This window comes from Peromyscus leucopus, chromosome 12, assembly GCF_004664715.2.
Source record: "Peromyscus leucopus breed LL Stock chromosome 12, UCI_PerLeu_2.1, whole genome shotgun sequence".
In the NCBI taxonomy this organism is placed as follows: Eukaryota; Metazoa; Chordata; class Mammalia; order Rodentia; family Cricetidae; genus Peromyscus; species Peromyscus leucopus.
The window spans coordinates 14293065-14305753 of NC_051073.1; the positions used below are offsets into that span (position 1 = coordinate 14293065).

At 38.5% G+C, this 12689-nt stretch overlaps 1 pseudogene; it reads right to left on the reverse strand.

Moving 5' to 3' along the window:
* Positions 1–280: 280 nt before the first annotated feature.
* Positions 281–1073, reverse strand: LOC114697664 (annotated as a pseudogene).
* Between the last annotated feature and the right edge of the window lie 11616 nt (positions 1074–12689).

Genomic DNA, 12689 nt, shown 5'->3' on the forward strand with positions numbered 1-12689 from the left:
ATATTTTAAAATTATTTTTTGAAGTTACAGTGAAGTTTAAACTTTTATTTATAATTATTCCAAGTATTCTTTCTTATAACAGCACCAGCTTTGTTACAGAATTTTATTATAAAATTAGCTCCATTAGTTTAATTTATGCATTTATTTTTTTTTCTTTTTGAATCTGGATTTTAATTATGTACATAAATAGTGATATAAGAATGAGGAGTTCTAAGGCTTGTACATTATTTTCATGTGAAGGATTACAGATTAGTTGGCCTGTAATATGACATCACCCAAGATAGCAAAGAGGCTTAGTATTGTTTTTCCTGAAGAAAGCCAGTTTACTATATCAAATACTGACTCTCTGCCATTTGTCTGTAGAAATACTGATTTACCGTCTGGAGTTTCCAATGTTTACCTATAACTGATTAAAATGGGCAGAGCATGGAGTTTTCTATTTATTTCCAGGTGAATTCTTTATATCTCCTGGCTTCTGAAAATGTTCCTTCCACAAATCTTCTACAACTATGTACCCTCGTAATCCCCAGTCATATAACTTCTCCTTGCTGACCTGGGCAAAGGCAGTGGCTTGTTGTGGGTAATAGATAGAGGCACCTAATCCTATGAAAAAAAAAGAGGATACACCAGCTTCTTTAGTTCTGAACAGCTAGCAAAAAGGAGTCCAATAAAACCAGCAAAACCAACAACACCAAGTCTTGGGGAAAATCCAGGAGGTGCACTTTGGAGATAATCATAGTTGTCTAATCCCCACTGGAAGAAGCGTTCCACCCTGGGTCTAGTTTGGGAGTATATTTCCTGACACCAACTTGTATATGGCCCACACTGATGTCAGAGTTGTGAGATGTTTTCTTCAAGTTGAGTCCTTGGCTCCTCCACATATTTAGATTGATTCTCAGGAACTGAGTAGAGTGAAATCTCATCAACCTTCATGTAATTCTTGTGAGGTGAGTCCTTTTTGGGTGCTACATAGACTCTGAAGGTGAGCAGGCTCAGGCTGGCTGGCCCCACACATCTCTGAATTACCTTGAACATGTTGCTGGCAGCCGCTGCTCCGGCATGGTCACCCCTCCTTTGGCCCTGCCCACTATAATTTATGCATTTATTGTAGCTGAAGTTTGGTTCCACCTGGCTGCTGCGATCCCTCACTTCTGCAACAGCTCAGACCCAAATGAGCACACAGAGGCTTAATATTATTTATAACTGCTTGGCTGTCAGCTCAGGCTAACTACTGACTAGCTCTTACACTCAAACTCAGCCCATTTCTGTTAATCTATATGTTGCCACGTGTTCTGTGGCTTTACCTGTGTATCTTTACATGCTGCTCCCCGGACAGCGGCGGGCTGACGTCTCCTGTTCAGCCTTCCTCTTCCTAGAATTCTCCTTGTCTGTTTATCCCGCCTATACTTACTGCCTGGCTACTGGGCAATCAGTGGTTTTTATTTAGCAACCATCAGAGCAACACATTCACAGCATACAGAACATCCCACAGCAATTTATACATGATTTTTCTGTGTGTGCAATTATTACTTGCTGTGGCCTGAGACATGTACAGGACAGCTAGGATTGGGTGGGGCATGTACTTTGATAGACTCACCGCAAGCCCAGAAACTCAGTGTACTTGTATATAGAAGAACAGGGAAGCAGGGTTCTTATATATAGCTGAATGAGGAGGCAGTTACTCAATCTGGGTAGGTCAGGTCTGTAGCTAGAGTTTTCGTGCCTTGCCCACAGTCAGGACAAATCTTTGTCACCCGCCAGTCCCACAGCCGCTCAGACTCAACCAAGTAAACACAGAGACTTATATTGCTTACAAACTGTATGGCTGTGGCAGGCTTCTTGCTAACTGTTCTTATAGCTTAAATTAATCCATTTCTATAAATCTATACCTTGCCACTTGGCTGGTGGCTTACCCATGTCTTCACATGCTGCTGGTCATGGCGGCAGCTGGCAGTGTCTCTGACTCAACCTTCCACTTCCCAGAATTCTTCTCCTCCTTGTCCCGCCTGTACTTCCTCCTGCCTGGCCACTGGCCAATCAGTGTTTTATCTATTGATCAATCAGAGCAACAGATTTGATATACAGACCATCCCACAGCCCAGGTCTTTGCAGGTAAGCAGTCTCAGGATGCAGTCAAGAAAGTCAATGCTGTGTTTGGTACTTTCTGCACACACTATCAACATCTGTTTTCAGACCAGAGGAAGGATTTGCATTCTCAGGAGCCTGACCTGGAGAAAGTCTTGCCATTGCCACAGTCTGAGGCATTGAGGTCTTCGACAGCAATGCTCATGTCAGTAGTCCACCTAGTATCAGAAACTGCTATGCGAACTGCCAAGGGATAACAGCAATCAATAATCCTACCCAGCTATAGAGTCTGTGCATTGCAACAATGATCAACCGGGTAGGGTGTCTCCAGTGGGGCAGAAGTGGAACTATTATCTGAGGGCAGTCATCAGTTCTGTAATTGGACTTAATGCATGTTCAATGGGAGGAAATTCATGCCTGGTACTGAAAACCTAGTCGTCTATCCATGGCTGGGGAGCTCACTGACCCTAGAGGTGAACCTGCTACTAACATTTTCCTAAATCAATATAGTTTCTAACTTTATTATAAATAATACCTATCTTTATACCCACAGATAAATATAGTTTTTATCCCTCATCAAAGAAACTTATTTTTTTTTTCAGCAGACAGGCTATTGCAGATATTCACAACTGATCAAAACACAAAGAATCAGTGACTTTGTGGTGTCCAGCTCCAATGTGTAACCTCTATAATACAAACACTGGCTCTAAGGCCCAGGAAAAAAAATCATATTAAACATCTTGTAGCAGCCAGTAGACCAGGATGCCTGTTTCGAGATGGCGTTTTCTAGACATGACAGGAAAACTATACCCATGAAAACTCAGTGTGATGGTTGCCTATTCAAGACTTGCATAATGATAACAGTTGACATGCCAATGTAGATGGGAGCTGTTTTGGTTTGAATTAAGAGTTCTTCCCACAGGCTTATATGTGTGAACACTTGTTATCCATTTGTCAGAACAATTTGGGCAGAACTTGGAAGTGTGGCTTTCTTGGATGTCCCTGGGGATGGTCTTTGAGGTTTCAAAAGCCTCCCTTCATGCCCAGTGCTCCCTCTGACTCCTCCTTGTGGTTCAGGAGATCTCAGGTGCTGCTCCAGTTAGTACTACTTCTGCTTGTCTATCATGCACTTTAACCCTCTAAATACTTCCCAAACACATCTTTAGGACAAAGAAAGTAATACTCATGTATGACTCCCTTTCTGCAGAGTGATGCTATGAACTTCCGATGTTATTGTCCACAAACTGGTTTGCATTCTGGGTGAGTGAAATAGAAGACACAAAAACAGATGCTGCTTCTGAGTAAGAATGTATTCACCTTGAATTTTGGAATTGATACCCTTCTAGAAAGGAGGTAGGGCTGTTATGTGAATGTTTCCAAACCTCCATTCTAATCTCTGAGAAAAAAACCTCTCTGGATTTCCTGTTCCAATCTTTCCTAAACTACCTTTCAAATTTGCCTCTGTCCTGTGTTTCTGTAAAATATATTCATAAACTTGCCAGAGCAAAGGAACATAAATACATTTTTTTCTTACAACTCTGTAGGGAACCATTGCATTTAGGATTACCAAGCATTTGGCTGCTTCATCATGTGGATGTGTTACTGTAATTAAACTGTCCCTCTACATGTACATTGTTGTTTGCTAACTTTTAAGGAGCAGATAACTTTGGAGCTGGATAACCCTTTTTTTTTTCTGGATAAGACTTTTGGTAATTAAACAGTTATAGCTGCAGCAAGAGCAGAACAATAATGATAAGAGCCAAATAGATCATGCCTTGAATATTTTATAACATCTGAATGTGTAAGAGTCTTTAAGATTCATGCATTTTGTGACTCAAATGACCACATGTACTTTAGTTTTATCTCTGAAGCCCAATTCTAAATGTAAGTTTTCTAAAGACAATTGTTTATATACAATTTTAAAACAACGACTTGACTTTTAGAAGGAATCATTTTATTAAGTAAAGTAGTGACATTTTCCTTCAGATAATGGGTTGCTTCATTAAAAATACTAACAGGTAAGGCTCTGATTCAGCTTCTAAAGAAGAAGGAAGAAAAGACTCCACACATTTACACTAAAGTGTCAGTAGTCCCAAGTGAGGGAAGAAGGCCCCTTAGCTCTGTTAGGGCTATTTGCATAGAGCTTATGTTGTAGTTCCTAGGAATACATTTTATCTTTTTTTTTTCACTCTTCCATAGTCGTCTATTTTCTTTCCACTGACAGCAAACACAGTTGCTTTGAACATAACAAAAGTAATTGTGTGAGAGAAGTGCAGCATGACTTTATTGTTCGACCTCCTGAGTCTTTTTTGCATATCATTCCTGGTACTTGAATAATGAGACTTTGGTCAGGACAACATGACATCTTCAGGCAGAACATGTGCCTTTTCATTCCCCATGTTCCTTCTTTTTGAAATTCTTTAGAGAAAGCATTTTCTAGCCTCTTTGAGATTTGTGACTTCACAGGCTGGTGTAGAGTAACAATAATTATGCTTAAAACATTGCGAAAACATTATGGTTTCCAAGACAGTTTGCAGGAAGTGTTAGATGCATGTATGCCCCTGTTCCTCTTACTGTTCTGTTGTTTGCATTTTCCTTGTAGTGTCATATCCATTTAAGCCCCTAGAATGAATCCTGTCTAATTTAAAAGAACTGAATTGCACTGACCATAGCCCTAACACATTAGGCATATGCCAAACCTCACATGTCCCTGTGGCACTGCAGCCTCCCTTTTATTCCTATTGACTTACATTGTGCCCTTTCCTCTTGCAGAACTCCTATTTGTGAGGTTTCAGTTGTGCTGAGTTCCGGAGAAGGACAGATACAAGACCCTTACTTGTCTCTATCCTCGGAGAAGATCGGCTGCCTTTACAGCTCCTGTCTTGCTGCATTTCAGAATGGTTGTCTTAGAATATAGCTCATTCTGTGTCTACAGAGATCTCTCCTTCCTACACCAAAGAAAGTGCAGCACAAGTCAGAAAGGGAAGAGTATTTGTTAAATGGATGATTGTATCCTTGATCAAAGTGTGGGCATTTATTGAAGAACAGTAGCGGTATCTATTTGAGGGCCTTTGGACGTCTGAGTTGATTTACTGATTTTTTGGAGCATCAATAAAGTAATGAAAAGATTTAGGAGTTGATTGCAGATTAGCTGCCTATGCTGACCATTCTTTATTCCTTCTATGTAGTCAATACATACATTTAAAAATTTTGTTGGTTCATTTCGTGTAGATTCATGTGCCATAGTGTGTGTGTGTGTGTGTGTGTGTGTGTGTGTGTGTGTGTGTGTGTGTGTGTGTAAATCAGAGGACAATGTGTCAGAGTGGGTTCCCTCATTCTATCATGTTGTTTCTTGTGTCCTGGCCTCAAACAGGTCCTTAAGCTTACTCCAATGTTATCTGCTGTGCCATCTCCATGGACTAAAATGTTTTGCAATTCCATACACAGTAGATAACTTGTTCTGCTCTGCTCTCTTTTAATATCTTGAATCGAAGGAACTATGGCAGCTATATTTGAAGGTTAAATAAGTTGACAAAATAAGATAACACTTAAAAAATTGTTGATTAGGAACCCTCAAAGATAACTTCTACTTAAAATTTAACAACAAAAGTTCCATAGTTTCATTAAAAATTTGTCTTTTAATTTATACTTAACTAGATCCTTTCAATTAGGAATTTTTTTTAGGAAAAACCTTCAGAGTTTTTTATGTCAGGTATTTAAATCAAGTTGTTTTGAAGATTATCAGGATACTAAATATTCATTTTAAACTACAAATATTTGTATTACCAAAATAGTGAAAGTAGGTTGACTATTAGTATCAGTTTTCAATTAAATTTGACAACATAGCATTATACATATGTGTCTAAATCAATACAGTTGTCAAAAGTAGTTTAGGTATTTTATTTTCATTATACATGATAGTTTCTCTTTTTTCTGCACTTTGGGCACAGTTGTCAATTATTTTAAACAAAATAGTCTATTCTTGGGGAAAAAAAAACTAAATGTTTCCATCATTTAAAAAAAGTTCATTGTTAACAATTCTTTCCTTTAAGTACTTAGCTGCATTTGCTTAAGCTTTTTCATTTGTTACGTCCTGATTAAAACTTTTAATAATTAATTTTAAGGTACATTTTACCTTAATGCTAAGCTCTTGAGATTTTCTGAGTAAATTATCTTCCCAAAATCAGAAAATCACATATTTTAAGATGAAGGACCAGGAAAATAATTAGGTTTGTTCGATATTCTCAGTGATTTTCTCTATCTATTCACCAAGTACTGGGTTTAATCCCAAATTTGGGAACTGGAAATTGTGCTGAAATAAACATGGGTTGCATTATCTTTTGCAACAGTGATATTAGCTCCTTCAGATATCAACTCCAGTAGTAGAATTGCTGGATGATGTGGTAATAAAATGTTCATAAAATGTTCAATTTCTCTGTTGATACCAATTTATATTTCCACTACTAGTGTACAAGAGATAAATTTTCTCTCATTATCAGTAGTATTTTTATCATCATCATCATCATCATCATCATCATCATTATTGGGGTGTTTGTATGTGTTTGTGTGTGATGTGTACATAACATTGTTGATGTGCACAAGCAATTCTGCCTGTTTAGGATTCAGTGGACAATTTGCAGGATATTTTTCTATCTTTCCAGCTCAGGTTCCAGGAACTGAACTCACCTTTACTGATGTTTTTCTATCTGAAATATTTCCTTCTTCCTATTTTTTTCTTTCGAGGGGATACTCAGTCTAACTAGGAGAGATAATATCATAGTGTGGTTTTGATTTACATTTTTCTGATGATCAATGGATATAGTTGGCCATTTATATGTTTCTTTAGAGAAATGTGCATTTGATTATTCAGCTGTTTTAACCAGATAGTTTTGGTATTCAGCTCTTTGGCTTCTATATATGTTCTGGATGTTGAAACTCTGTGAGAAGAGTAGTTACAGATGCTTTCTTCTTTTCTGTAGGTAGCTCCCTAATTCTGTTATTTCTGTTGTGGTGCAGAAGCTTCTTACTTTGGTTCAATTTTATGTCTCTATTTTATTTTGCTTCTTGTGGCTTTGGAGTCTCACCTAAAACACCACTGCCTACACCAGTGTGTCAAAATGTTCCATTTATATTTTCTTGTAGCAATTTCATAGTTTTCATTTGGTATTTAGGTGCATGATCCATTTTGCGTTATTTTTGTGCTTGGCACAAAGCAGGAGTATAGTTTCCTTGTTCTGTTTGTCTGTCTCCAGTTTTGCCAGAGGCATTGTTGAAAGAGATTGTTTTTCTCCATGATTAATTTCTATGTTCTTTATTCTCTCCAGTAGTTTATGTTTAAACATGTTTTTATACACATTAAAGAATTTGAGCTTTTATTCTTTTAGTCCTTCCAATAGATTGAATTCAAATAATAAAATATTTTATCTTTTTGGTATACTTCTGTGACCTCTTACATCCAATATTCAAACCAAATTTCAAAAAAAGAGCTTTTGTGTATTTGGTGAATACTCTCCAAAATTATTCGACTCTATTATTTAGCTTCAACCTAGAAAATGGTCAAAAGCAAAGAAAACCTTCAAAATGTTATATTCTCAGGACAAAAAAATAATAGTAGCTAAGCCAAAAAAAACATATTTCAGGGAGTTTTCACAAAACAATTTATTTGAATTTTCACATCAAGGTAAATAGTAACACAGGGCAATAGCCCTCACACCTGGAAAAGGGCTTACTTATTAATCAGATTATTAAGGTTGGTTCCAAGATCTTGGCCTTGTTATGACCATTTAACTTCAGTCACCATGAATTTTAATGTAGACAAAGCCACTTTTTAAAAATTAAGTTCCATATCCCTGATACACATTATTTTCCTTTTCCTTTACTGAGAGGAAGCATGTCTGGTCTTTGTGATGATTCTATAAATGTCACATATTCTATCTTGCCTACCTTAATCTTTTCCTGTTGTACTTTATATGGCTTAGCATGCTTTACAAAGCACTACATTTTCTCTAAATTATAGCTACCATCATTATTACATTCAGTAACTCATGGATAAATCTTTTCATACTCCCATAGTTCTTGTTCTATTACTAAAGGTAAATTTCATATACATTGAGTCAAGCATATGAACACTAACTCATGAATAACTATGATCATTCTCTCATTGCTTTATCCTATTAGATTTTGCTAAAGATAAATTTTCTGTATATTGAATCAAGCATAAGAACACCTTGAGGTGAGAGGTCATATTTGAAACTTGTGGTAACCATGATTCATATAGCATGCATGAATTGATTACAGCCCACTATTAAGTATGTTTCTAACAAAATTCTTTTTCTGTTTGCTTTTTTTTCACTTCTTTTTTTATTTGAAAATAGATTTTTTCAAACAATATATTCTGATTATGGTTTCCCTTTCCCCAACTCCCCCTATCCAGCTTTTTTATCCCTCTCTACCCACTCAAATCCACACTCTTTCTTTTTCTCTTTCTCATTAGAAAACAGACATACAAAATGAAATAAAAACCAGAATAGGATAAAAACCCCAAACAAACAGAAAATAAAAAAGCCTCCCTATCCCATTCCCCCAAACCAAGAAACACATGAAGAAGTAGAGGCTCATATATTTGCATACTCAGAAATCCAATAAAAACACAACATTGGCAAACAACATACAAGAAAAAACACTAATGCAAAAAAAAAAATGCCCAGACAAAGACTTCTGAGAGAAAAATACCTCCAGAAATACCATTGAGTTCATTTTGTATTGGTCATCTTCTGCTGAGCTAAGGGTCTCCTTTAAGCATGGTCTGTATATCTAATGAGACTTTGCTGGTGAAAACTGATTTTCCCTTTGTGAATGGTTAGCAACTGAAGATAGCTTCTGCAACAGGGATTGGAGCCTGTGTTCATTTTTCTTCTCAGCACTGGGACTCCCATCTTGCTTAGACTTGTGCAGGCCCTGTGCATGATGTCATGTTCTTTGTGAATTCATATGAGCACCAATCATGTTGTGTCTAGAGAGAGTCTTGTTTCCTTGTAGTCTTTCATTACCACTGGCTCTTATAATCTTTCTGCCCCCTCCTCCATTAAGTTCCTTGAGCCCCGAGGTGAGGGATTTCATGAGGACATATTATGAAGGACTGAAGTGCTCAAAGGTCTCTCACCCTCTGCACACTGTTAAGTTGTAGGTCTCAGTATTTGTTCAAATCTACTGCAGGAAGAAAATTCTCTGACGATGGATGAGCAAGTCCTGATCTATGAGTATAGTAGGATGACATTAGGAGTTATTTTATTGCTATGTTCATTTAGCAGAAAAGTAGTATTTGGTTTTCTCCTAGGTCCATGGTTGATCTACTCTCAGATTCTTGGCCACATGAGCAGTGGTGGGTGTGGGTTCTATCTCATCCAATCAGATATTGGTTGGTTATTCTCAGAAGTTTGTGCCATTATTGCACTACAGTTTCTTGTAGGCAAGTGACCATAGTTGCTCACAGGGATTGTACCTGTATTGGTGTTTACCTTTCTTGTCTGATAGTGTGCAAAGAACCTTCCAGTCCATGAACACTAGTCAATAGGAATGAAGACCCTAGGTAAGCACCAGCTCAACTTTTCCATATTCAGTTAATTATGCAGGTATTTTCCTCAGGTATTATCATCAGTTTGTGGGGAACAGCCAATAGCCTTGGCAATAGTTTGGGTTGTATGTGGGTTCCTATGAGGCCCTTTTGGCCAACAACTCTATTAGCTGTAAGCCATTCCCCACACTGGGAGTATCATTTTATGAAAGATTTCTCGTTTGAGTTTTGTCTCCCCCACTATGTTGAAATTCTTACCATTCTTTCTTATAACCCCCCATGCAATGCTTCCTATTTTGTACTAGCTATATTCAAGGTGTGCCCTTAAACCAGAATGCAGACTTAAATAATATATATTAAATATAGACTCAACCCCAGTGTGGTGGTTTGAAAGGAAATGGCCCCCTGAAGGGAGTCGCACTAGTAAGAGGTGTGGCCTTGTTGGAGGAAGTGTGTCACTGGGGGGGGGGCAGGCTTTGAGGTTTCCTATGCTCAACATACTGCCCAGTGTTTGAGTTCACTTCCTGTTGCCTTTGGATCTCTGAAACTGTAAGTTGTCACCTCAAATGTGTTCCTTTAGAAGAGTTGCCATGGTCATTGTGTCTCTTTATAGCAGTATAAACACTGACTAAGAATGAAGTTGTTACCAGGGACTAGCATATTGCCCTGATAGGCCTGACAATGCCTTTGTTTGAAGGAATATGGACCTTGGTACTGTGTCTTGGAAAAATAATTGAACACTGTAAGTGCTGCTTAATGGGCCATACTAGTAGGAACATAGAAGACAGTGTTGCTAAGAGTGATTTGAACTGTGGTGGGCTGGCTCAAGTGGTTTCAGAGGAGAAGAATTTTAGTATGTTGCTTATAGATTGTTCTTGTGATATTTTGGTGAAGAACATGGCTGCTTTTTGCAATTATCTGAAGAGTCTGCCTGAGGCCAAAGTGAAGAGATATGAATTAATTCCATTGGCAGAGGAAATCTCAAAATAGTCTACCACAGACTCTGTCATGTGGTTACTAATATTTGTGTGTATAAAAATTTATAACGAAAAGGAAACATTTGAGAAGAAAAGGAGCACCAGGAAGTAGAATAGAGCTGAGTCCTATGTTCAAGAAAACAAACAGATTGAGAAATGGAAATAAGGGAGTGGTGACCTCAGGATAAGATACCACCCAACTAAATTTCCATCTTGTGAAAAGGAATTAAAGAAAAGCTTAGAGCCAGATGTGGTGCTATACGCCTTCAATCCCAGCACTTGGAAGGCAAAAGCTGATGGATCTTTGAGGTTCAGGCCATCATGATCTAAAGAGCAAGTTCCAGGACAGCCAAGCTTAGGCAGTGAAGAAAATCACTGAAAACAGAACTATGGTGAAGATGTAATTGAACGAGGGGGCCTTATTCCAGCCCCAGCAAGCAGCAGAACTTGTCATCTTTGGCCATGTAGTTCTGGCTTTAGAGTCAAGGAGCCACTAAGGATAGGCACAGAGACCTGGAATGTGTCAGAGGTGTCCTTGAATGGAAGCCTAGAGAGGCCATTTTGTGAAGCTGTGAAGGTGAAGCCTGGATTGCCTTGAGATCAAATACAGGAGGACAGTTATCTCCACATTGAGACATACAGAATAATGCTTGATGCAAACAATAGTAAATAAAGTCAAGGGGTTGCTGTTCAAAACAGTTGATGCTTTGGAAAAAGGTTATCAAAGGGCAACAGTAAATGGACAGGAACTAAAACTAGTGTGCATATTAGAAAGCTTTGGTGACAGTGTGGCAAGTCTTAATAGCTTCTAGAGAGCATGCAATCTGAGGACAAGTCAAAGGTTTAATGATAAAGAACCAGAGCTCCAAAGATGAAAGAGAATCAGGGAAGGTGTTCTGTGTGAAAAATCAAGGCTCAGACTGAGAAATTAGTAATTAGCCAATCGTATGATGGGAACATCTGAGTTGATTCACTGAACATCTTGAACTCATAGATTCCCATAGACTATGCATTCTTGATGAAATACTCCACTCCTTTCTACTAAATAGTAACATACTCCCTGCCTATAAGACAGGATAGAAGTCTCACAGCTGTAAGTCTTCATATTTTTTATCCTCAGGATTTTCAGTTATCTCTTCTGTTGACAAGAACAACTACTAAGATTAAGCTTCAACACAAGTTGGCTAGAGAATCATTTAATCAGATAAGGAGTTAAACAAATGATTAGCCTCTTTTATCTCTGAGGAGAGGATTAAGTCTCATCCTTTAGAGACGGTTATGAAAGAATAGAAAATGTTTGGCACAATATACCGTTAATGATACGTACTTTTAAATGAGCAAATGCATGAGTCAGGTGTTGGGGGATATTTGATCACACTGAGAAACCTGAGACTGTATTGATAAAATTAAATTTAGATCAGGGGGCAGAGCCAGCAACTAGTTGAGAGCAATTAGCTATAGAGAGTGTGGAGGAGCCAGGAATACTGATAGAAACACAGGAAGCAGTAGGGAGGACTTGGTTTGAGACGGCTGGAGAGATGCTCTCTTGCTGGGTCTCTGGCCCAAAGGGAAGGTCAGCTGGTTGATTCTTGACTTCTCTGAGCCAAGTGGGTTTTCACCCCAACATCTGACTCCCAAGTCTTTATTGGTAAATAGAATGCTAGAGACTTAGCTAAAAATTACATTTGGCGGCGGTGGCAGAGTCAGTGCAGACCTGACCGGAAATCCCAACAGACTATGGTCTGAGAGGCAGGGTGCCGACTGCGGGCCTGCGGGGCTGCGGGGCTGCAGGGCTGCAGGGCTGCAGGGCTGCAGATGGTAGTTAAAATATCAGTAGATTCAGGTGCAGCTGCTAAACTGATGGAAAAACAACTCTCGGGCATGTCTTCTCCCCTAAGAATGTTTTGTGTTCTATGAAGGCAGAAATGCCAGTACCTGCCAATGGCTTCTTGTTCTCCTTTCTGTTAAATGTGTTACTGAGTGCCCTGGCTCCTCTTCTACAGGAGAAAGTGCTGAACAGTAGTGATAATGTTGGATTCTTTCTCTGAATATTT